Source organism: Aquarana catesbeiana, linkage group LG04, assembly GCF_042186555.1.
Source record: "Aquarana catesbeiana isolate 2022-GZ linkage group LG04, ASM4218655v1, whole genome shotgun sequence".
Lineage (NCBI taxonomy): Eukaryota > Metazoa > Chordata > Amphibia > Anura > Ranidae > Aquarana > Aquarana catesbeiana.
The window spans coordinates 295,533,221-295,551,372 of record NC_133327.1 but is presented as its reverse complement, the minus strand read 5'-3'; positions in this window follow the sequence as shown (position 1 = coordinate 295,551,372).

The window sequence follows — 18,152 nt, the reverse complement described above, 5'->3', positions numbered from 1 at the left end:
TGTCTGCAAATGCCACAGCTGTGGGAATAATGTGACCGTTGACCGGTAACAGGTGACCCCGCCCCCTCTGACATCACGGGGAAACCCATAGGGAAGTCCCCGTCAAGTCCCCGTGCGTCAGAGGGGGACGGGGTCACAGGGTGGCCCTGCCCTTCGTTATTTAAGAAGTGTCAGATGACGAGAAGCGTCACACAGCGGGAGCCTCCCATCATGGATGCGGAGTGGCCTGAGAATGAAGAAGGGAAGAAGGCGCTGCAGAGGAAGATGCCGGATGAGAACACCGGAGCAAAAAGCAGAGGATCGGAGGAAGAACCAGAGGAAAAAGAAGATGGAGGAAGAAACCGAAGGAAGATAGGAGAAGGAAGATAGAAGAAAGAAGATGGAAAGAAGAAGACTTTAAATAAAGGAATTATCAAAAACTGTATCTTGTCATTTTTAACATTTTTGACACTTTTTTTGTGAAATGGTAGGGGTACTTTTGTACCCCCTTACCATTTCACACAGGGGGGCAGGATCTGGGGGTCCCCTTGTTAAAGGGGGCTTCCAGATTCCGATAAGCCCCCCACCCACAGACCCCCACAACCACTGGGTGAGGGTTGTGGGGATGAGGCTCTTGTCCCCATCAGCATTGGGAGAAGGTGCTTTGGGGGGCCCCAAAGCACCCTCCCAATGTTGAGGGCATGTGGCCTGGTACGGTTCAGGGGGGGCGCTCTCTCATCCCCCTGCTTTTCCTGCGGCCTGCCAGGATAAGGGTCTGGTATGGATTTTTGGGGGGACCCCACACCATTTTGTTTTAAATTTTGTTGTGGGGTTCCCCTTAACCACTTCAGCCCCGGAAGGATTTACCCCCTTCCTGACCAGAGCACTTTTTACAATTCGGCACTGCATCGCTTTAACTGCTAATTGCGTGGTCATGCAATGCTGTACCCAAACGAAATTTGTGTCCTTTTCTTCCCACAAATAGAGCTTTATTTTGATGGTATTTGATCACCTCTGCGGTTTTTATTTTTTGCGCTATAAACAGAAAAAGACCGAAAATTTTGAAATAAAATGATATTTTCTACTTTTTGTTATAAAAAAAATCCAATAAACTCAATTTTAGTCATACATTTAGACCAAAATGTATTCGGCCACATGTCTTTGGTAAAAAAAATGTCAATAAGCGTATATTTATTGGTTTGCGCAAAAGTTATAGCGTCTACAAACTAGGGTACATTTTCTGGAATTTACACAGCTTTAAGTTTATGAGTGCCTATGTCATTTCTTGAGGTGCTAAAATGGCAGGGCAGTACAACCCCCCCAAATGACCCCATTTTGGAAAGTAGACACCCCAAGGAAATTGCTGAGAGGCATGATGAGCCCATTGAATATTATTTTTTTGTCCCAAGTGATTGAATAATGACAAAAAAAATTTACAAAAAGTTGTCACTAAATGATATATTGCTCACACAAGCCACGAGCATATGTGGAATTGCACCCCAAAATACATTTAGCTGCTTCTCCTAAATATGGGGATACCACATGTGTGGGACTTTTTGGGAGCCTAGCCGCGTACGGGGCCCCGAAAACCAAGCACCGCCTTCAGGATTCCTAAGGGTGTAAATTTTTGATTTCACTCCTCACTACCTATCACAGTTTTGAAGGCCATAAAATGCCAAGATGGCACAACCCCCCCAAATGACCCCATTTTGGAAAGTAGACACCCCAAGCTATTTGCTGAGAGGCATGTTGAGTCCATGGAATATTTTATATTTTGACACAAGTTGCGGGAAAATTACAAACTTTTTTTTTTTTGCACAAAGTTTTCACTAAATGATATATTGCTCAAACATGCCATGGGCATATGTGGAAATACACCCCAAAATACATTCTGCTGCTTCTCCTGAGAATGGGGATACCACATGTGTGGGACTTTTTGGGAGCCTAGCCGTGTACGGGGCCCCGAAACCAAGCACCGCCTTCAGGATTTCTAAGGGCGTAAAATTTTTATTTTACTCCTCACTGTCTATCACAGTTTTGAAGGCCATAAAATGCCAAGATGGCACAACCCCCCCAATGACCCCATTTTGGAAAGTAGACACCCCAAGCTATTTGCTGAGAGGCATGTTGAGTCCATGGAATATTTTATATTTTGCCACAAGTTGCAGGAAAATGACAAACTTTTTTTTGCACAAAGTTGTCACTAAACGATATATTGCTCACACAGGCCATGGGCATATGTGGATTTGCACCCCAAAATACATTCTACTGATTCTCCTGAGTATGGGGATACCACATGTGTGGGACTTTTTGGGAGGTTAGCCGCGTACGGGGCCCCGAAAACCAAGCACTGCCTTCAGGATTTCTAAGGGCGTAAAGTTTTGATTTCACTCCTCACTACCTATCACAGTTTTGAAGGCCATAAAATGCCAAGATGGCACAACCCCCCCCAAATGACCCCATTTTGGAAAGTTGACACCCCAAGCTATTTGCTGAGAGGCATGTTGAGTCCATGGAATATTTTATATTTTTACACAAGTTGCGGGAAATTTACAAACTTTTTTTTTTTTTGCACAAAGTTGTCACTAAATGATATATTGCTCAAACATGCCATGGGCATATGTGAAATTACACCCCAAAATACATTCTGCTGCTTCTCCTGAGTATGGGGATACCACATGTGTGGGACTTTTTGGGAGCCTAGCCGCGTACAGGGCCCCGAAACCAAGCACCGCCTTCAGGATTTCTAAGGGCATACATTTTTTATTTCACTCCTCACTACCTATCACAGTTTTGAAGGCCATAAAATGCCAAGATGGCACAACCCCCCCCCCCAATGACCCCATTTTGGAAAGTAGACGCCCCAAGCTATTTGCTGAGAGGCATGTTGAGTCCATGGAATATTTTATATTTTGCCACAAGTTGCAGGAAAATGACAAACTTTTTTTTTGCACAAAGTTGTCACTAAATGATATATTGCTCACACAGGCCATGGGCATATGTGGATTTGCACCCCAAAATACATTCTGCTGATTCTCCTGAGTACGGGGATACCACATCATACTCACACATGTGGTACGGGGATACCACATGTGTGAGACTTTTTGGGAGCCTAGCCGCGTACGGGGCCCCGAAAACCAAGCACTGCCTTCAGGATTTCTAGGGGCGTAAAGTTTTGATTTCACTCCTCACTACCTATCACAGTTTTGAAGGCCATAAAATGCCCAGATGGCACAAACCCCCCCCAAATGACCCCATTTTGGATAGTAGACACCCCAAGCTATTTGCTGAGAGGCATGTTGAGTCCATGGAATATTTTATATTTTGACACAAGTTGCAGGAAAGTGACAAATTTTTTTTTTTGCACAAAGTTTTCACTAAATGATATATTGCTCAAACATGCCATGGGCATATGTGGAATTACACCCCAAAATACATTCTACTGATTCTCCTGAGTACGGGGATACCACATGTGTGGGACTTTTTAGGAGCCTAGCTGCATATGGGGCCCCAAAACCAATCACTGCCTTCATGATTTCTAAGGGCGTAAATTTTTGATTCACTCCTCACTACCTAACACAGTTTCGAAGGCCATAAAATGCCAAGATAGCATAAACTCCCTCCCAAATGACCCCATTTTGGAAAGTGGACACCCCAAGCTGTTTGCTGAGAGGCATGGTGAGTATTTTGCAGCTCTCATTTGTTTTTGAAAATGAAGAAAGACAAGAAAAATAATCTTTTTTTCTTTTTTCAGTTTTCAAAACTTTGAGACAAAAAGTGAGGTCTGCAAAATACTCACTATACCTCTCAGCAAATATCTTGGGGTGTCTACTTTCCAAAATAGGGTCATTTGGGGGGGGTTTGTGCCATCTGGGCATTCCATGGCCTCCGAAACTGTGATAGGCAGTGAAGAGTGAAATCAAAAATTTACGCCCTTAGAAAGCCTGAAGGCGGTGCTTGGTTTTCGGGGTCCCGTACGCGGCTAGGCTCCCAAAAAGTCTCACACATGTGGTATCCCCATGCTCAGGTAAAGCAACAGAATGTATTTTGGGGTGTAATTTCACATATTCCCATGGCATGTTTGAGCAATATATCAATTAGTGACAACTTTGTGAAAAAAAAAAATGTCTTTTTCCCGCAACTTGTGTCACAATATAAAATATTCCATGGGCTCGACATGCCTCTCAGCAAATAGCTTGGGGTGTCTACTTTCCAAAATGGGGTCATTTGAACTGTCTTGGCATTTTATGCACAACATTTGGAAGCTTATGTCACACATCACCCACTCTTGAAGACAAAGCCCTTTCTGACACTTTTTGTTGACACTTTTTTGTTTACATGAAAAAATTATTTTTTTTGCAAGAAAATTACTTTGAACCCCCAAACATTATATATTTTTTTAAAGCAAATGCCCTACAGATTAAAATGGTGGGTGTTTAATTTTTTTTTTCACACAGGATTTGTGCAGCGATTTTTCAAACGCATTTTTTGGGGAAAAAAAACACTTTTTAAAATTTTAATGCACTAAAACACACTATATTGTCCAAATGTTTGATGAAATAAAAAGATGATCTTAGGCCGAGTACATGGATACCAAACATGACATGCTTTAAAATTGCGCACAAACGTGCAGTGGCGACAAACTAAATACATTTTTAAAAGCTTTTAAAAGCCTTTACAGGTTACCACTTTAGATTTACAGAGGAGGTCTACTGCTAAAATTACTGCCCTTAATCTGACCTTCATGATGATACCTCACATGCATGGTGAAATTGCTGTTTACATTTGACTCCAGACCGACGCTTGCATTCGCCTTTGCATGAGAGCAGGGGGGGACAGGGGTGCTTTTTTTTTTTTCTTTATTTTTTTTTGCTTTTTTATCTTATTTTTAAATTGTTCCTTTCATTTTTTTAAATCATTTTTATCGTTATCTCAGGGAATGTTAATATCCCCTATGATAGCAATAGGTAGTGACAGGTACTCTTTTTTGAAAAAATTGGGGTCTATTCTGTCCTCAAAGCATCTGACCATACCAAGATCGGTGTGATAAAATGCTTTCCCAATTTCCCAATGGCGCTGTTTACATCCGGCGAAATCTAAGTCATGAAATGCTCGTAGCTTCCGTTTTCTTAGGCCATAGAGATGTTTGGAGCCATTCTGATCTCTGATCAGTTCTATGGTCAGCTGGCTGAATCACCGGCTGCATTCTCAGGTTCCCTGTTGGGAGAGGAGAGCCAGAGAAAAACATGGAAGACGGTGGGGGGGCATTCCCTCCCACTGCTTGTAAAAGCAGTCTAGAAGCTAATTAGCTGCTAGGATTGCTTTTACATGAAAGCCGTCCGCTGGCTGAATAAAATGATACCAAAATGATACCTAAACCTGCAGGCATAATTCTGGTATAACCACTCAAAGTCCAGCAACATACCAGTACGTTGCTGGTCCTTGTTGGGCATATATTATAAACTTTTTTTTCATGCAGCCTGTGGGCTGAATGAAAAAAAGACATTGATTGGTGGGTATGCCCACCATTAGAATACCCCCCTTCATCCACCCACTAATGATGGTCATACATGCACCGTTTATATATGCCGAAGCATGGGGGCATCCTCCCGCAAAAGGTAGGAGCAAATCGCTCCTCCACCCAATGCTGCCCCCACGCTTCGGCATATATGCTGAAGTATGTAACTGTGGTGGGGAAATCACCTCCGACAGCGCTGGAGTCACGGCTTTATGTATTGTGGGAGCAAACACTGTTGCTGTCAAGATAAATAAATCCGCGCTGCAACTGAATGGCGTACCTGCTAAGCAAATGATGGTTAACAATAAAACAAAGTAACATTACAGTATAACAGTAAGACTTACCATACCTGCAAAGCAAATACAAAAAAAATAGCAAAAAATAAAACATTTAACGCAACCTGTGCCTAAAATATATATATGCTGAAGCATGGGGGCACCCTCCCGCAAAAGGTAGGAGCAAATCGCTCCTCCACCCACTGCTGCCCCCACGCTTCGCCATATGCTGAAGTATGTAACTGTGGTGGTGAAATCACCTCCGACAGCGCTGGAGTCACGGCTTTATGTATCGTGGGAGCAAATGCTGTCAAGATAAATAAATCCGCTCTGCCGCGGAATGGCGGAAATCCGCTCTCAGCAGAATGGCATACCTGAAAACAAAAAAATGGATAACAATAAAACACAGCAAACAGTAAAGTATAAAAAATTGCATACCCATAAAGCAAACATGATAAAAACATAATAACAAAAAAACATTGCAGAATAGAATACAGTAAAAAAGAGCAGAACAATAGAGAAAGAATAGAGAGTGAACAATAAAACGACAACTATTTTTGTTTTTTTTTATTTTATATATTTTTTTGTGCTTTTTTTTTTCTTTACTTTTTTTGTTTTTGTTTTTTTTACACTTTTTTTTGTAACTTTAACTTTTGTAACTGGTACCAGGTTTGGGTCTCTCAAAATTCGATGGCATCTTGGGAGACCCTGTGAAAGTGTGTCCTAGTCTGTGCAGTGCTGTACCCTACGCTAATACTCAACTAGTGTATGGTAGCGGTCAAAACATTCACCAATGCAAAGACTAGGATTGTCAGGACAGGAGGGAAACCTAGGGTGTCATGCCTATATCTGCGCTTGCTGCAGACATGACATCTTTTTGGGGGGCTCGTTGGGTAGGGGTACTCGGGAGGACATAAAGAAAATGCCTCTCATGCAGCTGGCTTACTGCATTTGGTTGGGAAGGTGAGGTGGAGCACCGTCTGGAAACAGAAGGGCTCTGACGATCTCTTCCTGGAATTTAAGGAAGGATCCAGTCTGTCCTGAAGCTCTGTATAGCACATAAGCATTCAGCAAAGCCACTTGAAATAAATAAACAGACACTTTTTTGTACCAGCGTCTGGCCTTATGGGCAACTAAGTACGGCACCAACAACTGGTCGTTGAGGTCCACCCCTCCCATGTTAAGGTTATATTCGTGGACACAAAGGGGTTTCTCCACAACACCAGTCGTCGTAGTAATTTGGACCGTCGTGTCTGCATGAATGGAGGTAAGAACGAAAACATTCTTATTATCCCTCCACTTCATAGTGAGCAAATTATTACACTGCAAGCAGGCTCTCTCCCCCAGCCTAAGACAGGAATCTACAAGCCGCTGGGGAAAGCCCCGGCGATTAGGTCGCACGGTGCCACATGCTCCAATCTGATGATCAAAAAGGTGACTAAAAAGTGGCACGCTCGTGTAATAATTGTACACGTACAAGTGGTACCCCTTTTCGAATAAGGGTGACACCAAGTCCCACACAATCTTGCCAGCGCTTCCTATGTAGTCAGGGCAGTTTGTCGGCTCTACGTGACTATCTTTTCCCTTGTAAACCATAAAACTACAAGTATAGCCTGTGGCCCTGTCACAGAGCTTATACATCTTGACCCCGTATCTGGCACGCTTGCTGGGAAGGTACTGTTTGAATGACAAGCAGCCAGAAAACTTAATCAGGGACTCATCAACACAGACAACTTGATGGGGAGTAAACAAATCTGCAAAACGTTGGTTGAAGTGGTTTACGAGGGGCCGAATTTTGTAGAGCCGATCATATTCAGGGTCTCCACGAGGATGACAGAGTTCATTGTTGTTGAAGTGCATGAACCATAAAATCTGCTCGTATCGTGCCCTGGTCATGGAAGCAGAGAACACGGGCATATGGTGAATTGGGTTAGTGGACCAATATGACCGCAACTCATTCTTTTTGGTTATGCCCATGAGGAGGGAAAGGCCCAGAAAGATCTTAAATTCGGAAACCGTAATTGGTTTCCAATCTCTGGCAAGGGAGGACTGGGGAATAGTGGCGATGTGTTGACCAGCATACAAATTGCTTTGGTCCACAATAGATCTATAGAGATCTTCGGTGAAAAACAGCAAATAAAAATCCAGTGACATAAAATCAACTGTTTCCACCTGAATGCTGGGTTGGCCAGTGAATGGGGGAAGTACGGGTGCTGCAGAAGTGGTGGGTTCCCAATTAGGATTGGCGAATGTAGCAGGAAGGGCATTATGGTGGCAGTGGGACACTACTTGTGCTTGCCACCTCGCCAGCTTGAACTGCACTTATGGGACTCGCCACGTCACCAAGTGTTACTGCAGTGCTGGATGTACGACCAGCGTGTACTAGGCCGCTGGTGCTTGCCAGTTCACCAGAAGGAATAGCGGCGCTAGTACTTCTCTGCTCCATACGAGGGACCTGCGGTTCTTGCACATCAAGGACAGAAGAAGAAGTTCGGGGTCTGGTACGCCTGACCTTGGCAGGGACCACAACTCCGTCATCAGAGCTATCTGTCATGGAGCCGCTGTCGTCTACAGGATCGTATTCTGAGCCTGAATCTGACAGATGAGTGACTTCCTCTTCACTATCTGTCATGCTCAGAAACGTTTAGGCCTCTTCACTAGTGTACCTTTGATTTGCCATTTTGGGCTCTAAATTTAGTGGTACACTAGTGAGACTCACACGCAAAAAAACTCCTGACTGTTAGCGACTGTATCAAAACACTACCAACAAAAACTGTTAGTGATCGCAGGGATCAGGCCTGACTCTGCAAATGCTGCAGTTATGTGTTTTTAGTGTTTTGTAAGTGACAGTGATCGATCGATACTGCACTTGGGTGGGGCTGGGCAGGGCTGGGCCGAGGGGCAAAACGCAGGTGCTAGCAGTTATCTGGGCTGATCCCGCTAACACTGTGTTTTTGGGAACCCTAAACTGCTGGGGACGCTAGTATAGATCTGATCGGATCAGATATTGATCCATTCAGATACTATACCACTAAGGGAGGTGTATGGTGTGTGCGTGGGTGTTAGCGGTACTGGCGCTAACCTGACACTGCCTGGGGCAACGCAGACCTTATCTGACCCTAAAACTTAACTTATATCACTGCCGGGCGATTAGGGGGTTAAACTTTTATAAGGTAATAAATGGCGGGTGCCCTGAAACTATAATAAACAAACTAACTAACCAGCGTCACCCGTAACAGTTATACGGTGATCACTGGTGAAAGGGTTAACTAGGGGGCAATCAGGGAGTTAAAACCTTTATTAGGTAGTATATGGGGGTCCCTGTCGCTATAAAACACTGACAGCGAACCTATATACTTACCTCCCTAACTAGCATCACCTAATACAGCGATCAGAAAAACGATCACTTAGTGACACTGGCGACGGGGGGTGATCAAGGGGTTAAAACTTTATTGGGGGGTACCCTAGACCTAAAGGGGGCTAACCCTAACTGCCCTACCACTTATAACTGTCACAAACTAACACCAACGCAAAAAAAAACTGCTATTGGTGTCACTGTGACAGGGGGTACAGGGGGGTGATCGGGGGGTGATGGGGGGGTGAAAAATGTGTGTGTTCTACTGTAAGTGTAGTGTTGGTGCAACTCACATTGATGTCTTCTCTCCTCGGCGCCGGAACGAAAAGACCGATTCGAGGAGACATTACATCACTTCCTCTGCCGCTGTTTACATTACAGCAGCAGAGGAAGGTTTTCATTTGTTGGGAACGATCACAAGGGGGTAGCCATGAATGAGTGGCCTCCCCCTCAGCCTGGATCGCTCCCCTAACAAAGTCAACCGCCTCGGGCACCAGGAGGCAGATCACATACCAGGTACGTGATTTTGCGTGCCATTCTGCCGCAGTTTATCTGCGTTAGGCAGTCGGCAATGGTTAAAATCGATACCAGACCTGTAGGGTCTGGTATTGATTTTGAGGGGGACCCCCACGCCATTTTTTTTTTTAAATTTTGGCGCGGGGTTCCCTTTAATATCCATACCAGACCTGAAGGGCCTTGTATGGAATTTAGGGGGACCCCCACACCATTTTTTTTTCATTTTGGTTCAGGGTTCCCCTGTGGGGAAATCCCATGCTGTTTTTATCAATGAACATTTATGTGTATTGTTGGACCGACAATTCATTAATAGCCGCAAGTAGTTTTGAATGACTTTTTTCCTTTGAAATGTCATTTTGCTGTCAGACTGTTCTAAACACGGGAAACATGCATACTATAGACACCCCCCCAGGTACGAAATTTAAAGGAATATTACACTTTTATTATTTCACTGTAAGCATTATTAAAATCACTGCTCCCGAAAAAAACGGCCATTTTTAAAACTTTTTTTTGCATTGATCCATGTCCCCTGGGGCAGGACTAAGGTCCCCAAACACTTTTTATGACAATACCATGCATATAATTAAATTAATTAAACCATGTATATAAGCCTTTAAAATTAGCACTTTTGATTTCTCCCATAGACTTTTAAAGGGTGTTCCGCGGCTTTTGAATTTGCCGCGAACACCTCAAATTGTTCGCTGTTCGGTGAACTGTCAAACAGCCGATGTTCGAGTCAAACATGAGTTCGACTCGAACTCGAAGCTCATCCCTACTACAGGGTATATTTAGTACTACTATTGGCATATTTGATACAGTAGAGTAAAGTGACATGGCCTATTGCGAAGTGCAGTAAGTATATTTATTAAGAAAAAAAATCCAAATGTGACACTTATTTTTATCAATGGTACTATTATGTTACTATTATTATTATTTATTTATTCATTTATTTTTTACCAAGTAACTCCTTTGTATAAGTCAGTGGTTAAAAAAATTATATAAAGGTGAGATTTTATTTTTGACTGTTCTCTGTGGTGATGACTACCAAGAAAATGGATATATGTGTTTACAGCCTATTACCGCCCACATTTGCCATGGAGATACAATAGTGGGTATCAGACATTTCTGCCTCTTGTAATATGATGTTTATATAGCTATTTTCAATTTTAGAAGGAATACAGGTAATGCTGTATGTTTAGTTTCATGCTGAGCTTGGAATAGGAAAACTGATAGTTGTGGAGAGCCTTACTTTCCAGCTGTTATTTGCCTCTCATCACAAAACAGCTAGTGCATGTATCACTTACTTGACATTGGCTATTAATTAGAATTGGAGAATTGAATGCCACATGTAATTTTAACTGCAGCCACTGCATAACACAAACACATGTCTGAAGCGTTTACTATCTTATCATAGTTAGTTTATAGGCCAGGCTTTGCTGTTTACAAATGGAATGTTAATAAACACTACAATTTAAGACAAGTTAGATCACTACACTGATCAATAGCTACATTCTCTGAGCATGTGCTGAATGATGAGTAGATATAACTGAAATTGAGATACCAGTTTAATGTTATACACATTGAAAGAATAAACAGCCAGTGCGTGCCCAAGCTTTTAACAGGTAATTTAAAATAGTGACATAATGCTTCCTGGACTTTTTCCCACTGAAGAAAAGACAAAGAACCCTTACATGGGGGTAATTATTAAATATATATTTTTTCTGTATTAAAAAAATGTTTAGCAGTTAGTCTTTTATATAGTCAACGTTTCTACATCTATGGGGTTTATTTACTAAGGACAAATAAGTTTGCAATGGAATGTTTCCTTAGCTTAGTGAATGAGGTGAAGCTATGCCTACTTCCATCATTTGATGTGATTTGGTATTTTTTGCAAAGTAAAATTTTAACACATTTACTAAACTAAGAGAAAATTCCCTTGCAATACTTTTTTAATTTGTAAATGGTATATATTACTTATGGTGCACCCCTTTACCCCTAACATGTGGATGAGGACCCCCAGGCAGCTCAGTGGGCTACAGAAAGAAAGGGAAATGCAGCGCTACAAAAGTGAAATAAATATATAACAATGTGACCAGTCCATAAGTGTTAACCCTGGTGGTGAGTCATGTGTTAAATGAATCATAAATTCTTGTATACAAAGAAGTCCACTTGTGTCAACACTATAAGAAAAACACTTCCGAAGTGAATAGTAGAAAGTCCTAAAAGGACTAGCAGGGATGGTGTGAGTCCGTAGATGGAAAACAACATCAATGGTATACGGTGTGAGTCTGTAGATGGAAAGCATCAGTGATATTTGACATCAATGAGTAGAGAAGGATGGGTACTCTTACCGGATGAGGTGGACTCCCGTGTCTCATGACATGGAGTCAGTAAAGCAGTAAGCCCCGCCAGGGCTATGGAGGGATATCCGGAAAGCTGGAACTCACAGGGTGCACTTCAACCAACGAACCTCGAACGATCGTCAGGATGGATCATCCAGCCAGGAATTCCAAGACCATGTAGTTCAAATGGCCAAAAATATGCAATCTCTCTCGTCAAGGTGATATGCAAGAGAAAAATCAAAACTTCCGCATAGTGCAGATAAAAACAGGGATTTTTATTGCTAAAAAAGCCATACAAATATAAAAAATAGTGATCACTTAAAAAAACACAAACAAGGGCAACATGGAGAGGGGGAGACCGACCGACGCATTTCGACCAAGGGGTCTTCAACTGGGGCATGAGCTACCCACTCCATGCTGCTGATATTTATAAATAATGTAACCTATGGGGTAAAGGAACCATGAACAAATCCCATTGGATCAGTGATATCAAGTAAATCCGGAAATGCATCATTATATCGCAAGGACCAATGGGAATCAGGAACCTTGCGATATAATGATGGATTTCCGGATTTACTTGATATCACTGATCCAATGGGATTTGTTCATGGTTCCTTTACCCCATAGGGAGTGGAGCGGGTAGCTCATGCCCCAGTTGAAGACCCCTTGGTCGAAACGCATCGGGCGGTCTCCCCCTCTCCATGCTGCCCGTTTGTGTTTTTTTAAGTGATCACTATTTTGTATGGCTTTTTTAGCAATAAAAATCCCTTTTTTTTTCTGCACTATGCGGAAGTTTTGATTTTTCTCTTGCGTATCACCTTGACGAGAGAGATTGCATATTTTGGCCATTTGATCTACATGGTCTTGGAATTCCTGGCTGGATGATCCATCCTGATGATCGTTCGAGGTTCATTGGTTGAAGTGCACCCTGTGAGTTCCAGCTTTCCGGATATCCCTCCATAGCCCCGACGGGGCTTACTGCTTTACTGACTCCATGTCATAAGACACGGGAGTCCACCTCATCCGGTAAGAGTACCCATCCTTCTCTACTCATTGATGTAAAATATCACTGATGTTGCTTTCCATCTACGGACTCACACTGTATACCATTGATGTTGTTTTCCATCTACGGACTCACACCATCCCTGCTAGTCCTTTTAGGACTTTCTACTATTCACTTCGAAAGTGTTTTTCTTATAGTGTTGACACAAGTGGACTTCTTTGTATACAAGAATTTATTCATTTAACACATGACTCACCACCAGGGTTAACACTTATGGACTGGTCACATTGTTATATATTTATTTCACTTTTGTAGTGCTGCATTTCCCTTTCTTTCTGTATCCTATTGTTCGTCACAATGTATGCGGCTGCTGTTTGATTCTTGTTTTCACTTTAGAGCGCAATGTTTTTTATACCTTTTCCAGCTCAGTGGGCTAGCATTTCAAACCTCAGGGTGGAATAGTTGAATCTTTGTTGGGTGAAAAAACTGGACACCAACCATTTAAGAAAATTTAACAAAGTTTATTAAAACTCAACAAATTCAGGAAATGGGGGTAAGGGCAAAGAATACCCAAAAAGCAAAAAAAATGACTCCAGGCATCTTTGCTAGGAGAGAGTTGCAGTAGTGGAGGTGGTAAATAAGCAAGGAGTGGACAAGTTACTTTGTGGTGACGTTCGTCCGGAAGGGGTGAATTCTGCAGATGTTATGAAGATTAAGGGTCGGTTCACACATGGGCAACACGACTTTAACGCGACTTTGTACCGCGACTTCAACGCGGCTTCAGCGCGACTTTGGCACGACTTCGGCAAATTACGAGGCGACTTCAAGTCGCCTCCATGACGGGCGACTTCGCTGGCGGCCCCCCCCACCGTACCAGGCCGCATGCCCTCAACATGGGGGGGTGCTTTGGGGCATGGGGGGCGCAGTGTGCGCCCCCCCCCAAGCACCTTGTCCCCATGTTGATGAGGACAAGGGCCTCTTCCCGACAACCCTGGCCGTTGGTTGTCGGGGTCTGCGGGCGGGGGGCTTATCGGAATCTGGGAGCCCCCTTTAATAAGGGGGCCCCCAGATCCCGGCCCCCCACCCTATGTGAATGAGTATGGGGTACATGGTACCCCTACCCATTCACCTAGGGGAAAAAAGCGTCAATAAAACAAACAGTACACAGGTTTTTTAAAATAATTTATTAGGCAGCTCCGGGATCTTCTTCCGACTTCGGGGGTCCTCTTCCGACTTCGGGGGTCTCTCCGCCGTCTCCTCCCGGTGTCCGCATCTTCTGCCGGCTCCTCCGCTATCTTCTGCAGCTCAATTGCTAGCGGTGGTCCGGACTTCTGCCTTCTTCTTTTCTTCCAGAGATGTTGACACGACGCTCTCTCCAGCTGGAATGGTCTCTGAACGCTCCGCAACTGACTTATATAGGCGGTGACCCCGCCCCCTTATGAGGTCACTGTCCCAGGGCATGCTGGGGCTGTGCTGTCATAAGGGGGCGTGGTCATCACCCGGTGACCACGCCTCCTAAAACGTCACAGACCCAGCATGCCCAGGGACTGTGACGGCATAAGGGGGCGGGGTCACCGCCTATATAAGTCCCTTGCAGAGCGCACAGAAACCATTCTGGCTGGGGAGAGCGTCGTGTCAACATCTCTGGAAGAGAAGAGGGAAGAAGATGATCCAGAGGTCCGGACCACCGCTGGCAGAAGATAGCGGTGGAGCCGGCAGAAGATGCTGACACCGGGAGAAGACGCCGGAGAGACCCCCGAAGTCGGAAGAAGATCCCGGAGCTGCCTAATAAATTATTTTAAATACCTGTGTACTGTGTTTTTTATTGACGCTTTTTTCCCTAGGTGAATGGGTAGGGGTACCATGTACCCCATACCTATTCACATAGGGTGGGGGGCCGGGATCTGGGGGCCCCCTTATTAAAGGGGGCTCCCAGATTCCGATAAGCCCCCCGCCCGCAGACCCCGACAACCAACGGCCAGGGTTGTCGGGAAGAGGCCCTTGTCCTCATCAACATGGGGACAAGGTGCTTTGGGGTGGGGGGGCCGCAGCGCGCCCCCTTCCCCCAAGGCACCAAACCCCCCATGTTGAGGGCATGCGGCCTGGTACGGTTCAGGAGGGGGGGGCGCTCGCTCGCCCCACCCCCATTCCTGTCCGGCCGGGCTGCGTGCTCGGATAAGGGTCTGGTATGGATTGGGGGAGGACCCCCCACGCCGTTTTTTCGGCGTAGGGGGTTCTCCTCAAGGTCCATACCAGACCCAAGGGCCTGGTATGCCCTTGGAGGGGGAACCCATGCCGGATTTTTATTTAAAATTTGGCGCGGAGTTCCCCTCAAGATCATCTGAGCACAAGTCGCATGCCGAAGTCGGATCATGCGAGACGGCGATCCGACTTTGATCCGACTTCAATGATAGTCAATAGGCTGAAGTCGGATCAAAGTCGGATCAAAGTAGTACAGGGAGTACGCTCTGAAGTCGGAGCGACTTCAGTAGTGTCTATTAAGACGCTAGCGTTAACTCCCATTGAAACTATTTCTGGAGCGACTTGGGGCGACTTGAGGGCGTACAAGTCGGATCCCAAGTCGCCCCAGTGTGAACCGAGCCTAAGGCAGCAAGATTTAGCCAGTGATTAGATGTGAGTGCTGTTTCTTATTACACTATCCAGTAAGGAACACTCCCTGCAACAGGAATGAGTAAACAATACCCTGACCTCAGGCTAAATTCAGCAAAAGCAGATGTGTAACAATTTAAGCTCTGGTTGCTTACAGCCCAGCAACAAATCTAAAGTTATACTAGGGACACCTAGATTATGGCATGGTCCCTACAATTATTTTGCACTTCAATGCAGTTTGGCCTTGCCAGGAGGTCCTAAGAACAATATATGCCTCACTATTTATGCTTAGTTACATAGTTACTAGAGCAATTGTCCAAATTGGTGCCTAATTATTGTATTTAACCGCTTCAGCCCTGGAAGATTTTACCCCCTTCCAGACCAGAGCACTTTTTGCGATTCGGCACTGCGTTGCTTTAACTGACAATTGCGCGACTGTGCAATGTTGTACCCAAACACAATTGACGTCCTTTTTTTCCCACAAATAGAGCTTTCTTTTGGTGGTATTTGATTGCCTCGTCAGTTTTTATTTGTTGCGCTATAAACAAAAAAAGAGCATCAATTTTGAAAAAAAAGCAATATTTTTTACTTTTTGCTATAATAAACATCCCCCAAAAATATATAAAAAATATATTTTTCCTCAGTTTAGGCCGATATGTATTCCTCTACATATTTTTGGTAAAAAAAATCACAATAAGCGCATATTGATTGGTTTGCGCAAAATTTATAGCATCTACAATTAGTAATGGCGGTGATCTGCAATTTTTATCGTGACTGCGACATTATGGTGGACACATCTGACAGTATTTTGGGACCATTGTCATTTATACAGCGATCAGTGCTATAAAAATGCACTGATTACTGTGTAAATGACACTGGCAGTGAAAGGGTTAACCACTAGGGGCAATGAAGACGTTAGGTGTGTCCTAGGGAGTGATTCTAACTGTGGAGGGATGAGCTTCAAGCAGACAGCGATCTCTGTCATGACACTAGGCAGAACGGGGAAATGCTTTGTTTACAAATTCATCTCCCCGTTCTACCTCTCCGTGACACGATCGCGGGCACCCGGTGGACATGGAGTGTGTGGGAACCGCGGTCACGGAGAATGCCACAGTGTCGCTTCTTAAAGGGGACATACCTGTACGCCCTTTTGCCCACCCGTGCCATTCTGCCAATGTATATTGTCGTGCGGCGTTCGGGAAGCAGGTAAACATGAGATCTGGGGTCAAAAAGAAAAAGGTTTGATGGGCAAGGTATGTCTTTTTTCTGATGACACAAAGGTGTGTAATAGGGTTGATATCTCTGGAGGTGTCTGTAACATGGAACATGATTTGGCATTGCTGGAAGATTGGTCAAAGCAGTGGAGCTTGCAGTTCAATATTTCTAAATGCAAAATAATACACATATGGAAAAAGAATCCCCTGAGAGAGTACAACATTGGGGGAAAAGTGTTAGCCAACACTACAGAAGTACCCCCAAAACAATTTGGGGGTGTTTATTTCAGATGATTGCAAAATGATCAAATAGTGTGACCAAGCAGTGGAAAAAGCAAATAGAATACAAGGATGCATCACTAGAGGGATCACCAGCAGGAGGAAGGAGGTCCTGATTCCCCTATATAGAGCTTTAGTGAGACCTCATTTAGAATACTGTGTGCAGTTCTGGAGACCTTACTGACAAAAAAAAATTGATAGGATAGAACGAGTCCAGAGATGGGTAACAAAAATGGTGAAAGGTGTGGGGGGATAAAACATATTGAGAGCAACTTCAGGAACTCCCCTGTGCAGTCTGGAGGAAAGAAGGGAAAGGGGAGACATGATTGAAACCTTTAAAGGGGTTGTAAAGGTAAAAATTTTTTCACCTTAATGCATTCTATGCATTAAGGTGAAAAAACTTTTGACAGTACCCGCCGCCCCCAGCCCCCCCGTTTTACTTACCTGACGCCTCGAATCTTCGCTCCTCGTCCTCGTCAGCTTCATTGCAGCTCAGCCTGGTCGCTGATTGGCTGCAGTGGATGGATTGAAAGCAGCGCAGCCATTGGCTCGCGCTGCTGTCAATCACATCCGATGACGCGGCGTGCCGGGGGGCGGGGCCGAGTGATACAGCGAGCGGCTATAGCCGCCGGCTGTATCACGGGAGCGCGCCCGCAAGCACTCACCACCGTGCGAGGGAGCTCGCATGAAGGTGGTAAATGCTTGCGGGGAGGAGCTGAAACAGCCGCCGAGGGACCCCAGAAGACCAGGTTCGGGGCCACTCTGTGCAGAACGAGCTGCACAGTGAAGGTAAGTATAACATGTTTGTTATTTTAAAAAAAAAAAAAAAACAACTTTACAACCCCTTTAAATACATCAAGGGGGTGAATAAGGTTCAGGAAGGCAGTCTTTTCAATATGAAACCAAAATCAAGAACACGGGGATATGATCTCAAACTAACTGGAGGAAATTTCAGAACGAATCTTAGAACGAATTATTTTCCTGAAAGGGTAGTTGATGATTGGAATAAACTACCAACAGAGGTAGTGAGACAGTCAACAGCAAATGGCTTCAAACATGCT